The sequence below is a fragment of the Etheostoma spectabile genome, chromosome 7, assembly GCF_008692095.1.
Source record: "Etheostoma spectabile isolate EspeVRDwgs_2016 chromosome 7, UIUC_Espe_1.0, whole genome shotgun sequence".
NCBI lineage: Eukaryota > Metazoa > Chordata > Actinopteri > Perciformes > Percidae > Etheostoma > Etheostoma spectabile.
In genome coordinates, this window is record NC_045739.1 from 972579 (window position 1) to 975267 (window position 2689).

The 2689-nt window shown below is 39.8% G+C and overlaps 1 protein-coding gene across 2 annotated transcripts in view; it reads right to left on the reverse strand.

Moving 5' to 3' along the window:
• LOC116692125 (transmembrane protein 81) overlaps positions 1 to 1825 on the reverse strand; it is a 5815-nt gene extending 3990 nt beyond the window's left edge. The window contains exon 1 of one of the 2 annotated variants that reach the window (XM_032520144.1): positions 1619 to 1825. The gene's annotated coding sequence lies outside the window, so the exon portion shown is untranslated. The remainder of the gene's footprint in view (positions 1 to 1618) is intronic. The other variant, XM_032520145.1, reaches the window with a different exon arrangement.
• Between the last annotated feature and the right edge of the window lie 864 nt (positions 1826 to 2689).

Here is a 2689-nt window from a genome sequence, read left to right on the forward strand (position 1 = left end):
CAACTTGTAATAAGCTTGATCCACTGATGATTCACTGAGAGTTTGATGGCAATAGGATCTACGGTGAAGGAGGAGATCTCAAAAATGGGTTTTTCAAAAAATTCAAAATGACGGAAACATTTACTAGGCGGACCTTAATGATCCTTGATTAAGATGCACCTGTCCGTAACCTGTCTGTCTCTCTAACCTACATTAAGATGCACCTGTCTCTAACCTGTCTGTCTCTCTAACCTACATTAAGATGCACCTGTCTGCTTGTCTCTAACCTGTCTGTCTCTCTAACCTACATTAACATGCACCTGTCTGCTTGTCTCTAACCTGTCTGTCTCTCTAACCTACATTAAGATGCACCTGTCTGCCTGTCTCTAACCTGTCTGTCTCTCCAACCTACATTAAGATGCACCTGTCTGCTTGTCTCTAACCTGTCTGTCTCTCCAACCTACATTAAGATGGACCTGGGTGGGCGTGGCCTTTTAAAATTTGTATTGTGAAGCCTGGTTACAGCGCCACCATGTGGCTGATTGGGTTTATATTTCTACAGAATCACATGCTCACTATTTCCAGTTATTCCTCCACGTTTCATGTTTCTAGATCATACCAGCTCACGAGAATTTGAGCCGGCGCGGCAGACAACAAATAATAATAATAATAATAATAAAAAATAATAATAACTGAAAAACATGGAAGGGTTCTACTGCTTTGTGGTTTGAACCCTAAATATGGACAAATGTACATAAGCACAAGGGACACGTGGTGAGTGGATCAACCACTTTGTCTCAACGTCCCACCCAACGCACAATGCTAAAGGCCTTTAACATGCAGAGTGATTGTCCCTCTTAATTCCTTTTCAATGAGAGGTGAGCAGGAAGGTGGGGGGGCGGGGGCAGTTGGACAGGCGACGCGACAAGCAGGCACAAATCTGTGAAACTGTTTAACTGTCTTGAATTTTTCCCTATGGAAGTGATGTGTCGTGCAAATCAATGAACAAGAGACGGATTCTTGCTGTTTAAAGGGTCCCTAAAATCTAAAACTGGTTTCTAAACAGTTATCAGGAAATAGACAGCAGAGCATCGGCGCATGGGAAGGGAAGGTCCATGATTGTTACTATGCTAAATTAGCTAACTTCAGCTATCAACAACAACTGTGGATAGCTATCAACAATAACTGTGGATAGCTAACTATTTTTAGAAATGGACTTGGATTAGGGAAAGGCTCTGATCCCACAGTCAGGCAGGCAGGGATAGAGTAGTGTACAGAATCACCATGGTTACCGAGCAGTGATCACTTGGCGTTTACTCTGCGTTTACAATTTGAGTAGTAATTGTTGGCATGCTTTAATAAATCATGTTTTAATGTAAGGCTATGGAACTTTTTGGCCGACTTTCCAACAAAAGTTGAAAAAGAACAAAAAAATGAAAAAAGAGACTAAAATGTCAGAAAAAGCAACCATTTTTAAAAAGGAAACTAAAACGGCTGACAATGACAAAAACTGAGGCAAATATCTGACATTTTTCAAATAAAAACATGTCAATAAACTTTACATGGCTGGCCCTTGATGTGGTTCTCATTTTCGAGTGAAACTGAGTTTGACACACACGTGGTACAAAGCGATGCTAACCTGCACAACGTTTGCTGCCGCTGCGTTTGAGGTCCAGTGGGAGCTGCTGGGAAAGCCAAAGCGGGTCACCCTCCGTGTAAAGCTGAAGTCAAACACTAACCGAAGACCTAAAGCATCCGTCCAATCAGCTGGATCTCATTAGCAGATGTATTTTGAATTGAATGTTGTGTCGTGACAACCAGAGTTCCAGGCTGCAGGTCTTCCTTCTGGGGGCCAACAATGTTGAAACATAAGAAAACCTTTGAGTTTAGTGTCATTGGAACTCTATTGGGACACTTGGCAAATTTACTGAGACCAACTCACAACTGTGAAAACTTCAACTCTCACACCACGTGGTACATTCAGCACACCACTCAGATTTATTAAGAATTATTTAATTTAATTCATGTTATCTGTTGCATTGTATGCTAGCAACACTATTGTGATGTTAATAATGTGTAAATGGGCAGTTAGCACATTGTGTATCTGTTGTATATGAATAGTTACAGATAGCTTAGTAGGCTAAAGCTACTTGCTGTACAAGAGACTAAACTTCTGTCTTTTTCCTTCTGTTCAGTTTTCTCTCATCAGTTTCACCTGCCTGAAGTCAAGAAAAGGAGCAGAGTGTTTGAAATCTTAGCAAATTTATTAAAAATCAGAGATGGCAAAAGTACTCACTTCCCGTACTCGAGTAAAGTACAGATACTTGTGTTAAATACTCTGGTAAAAGTACCAGTATTGATTTAACTTCTTTACTCAAGTAAAAGTAACAAAGTACAGGCTTGGAAAGTTTTGACTTTGAAATGTCTTTGTTCCACTAGGTATAGTTGTCTTGCATTGAGAATAAAGTAATGAAATAAATATTTATTTTGACTCAACTTATTAAGTTAAAACAGTGACTTAGGTTGAAGTATTTGATTTTAAACATTATTTAATCTCCAAGTGCCTGTCTTGAGTCCCAAGGTGGACTTACCATTAGGCAAAAGTAGGCAATTGCCTTAGGCCCCAAGCTACCAGGGGCCCCGTAAAATGCTTCATAAACTTATGGTTACGATTTGTTGTCTTACTTTTCACCAATTAATTATATCTCTA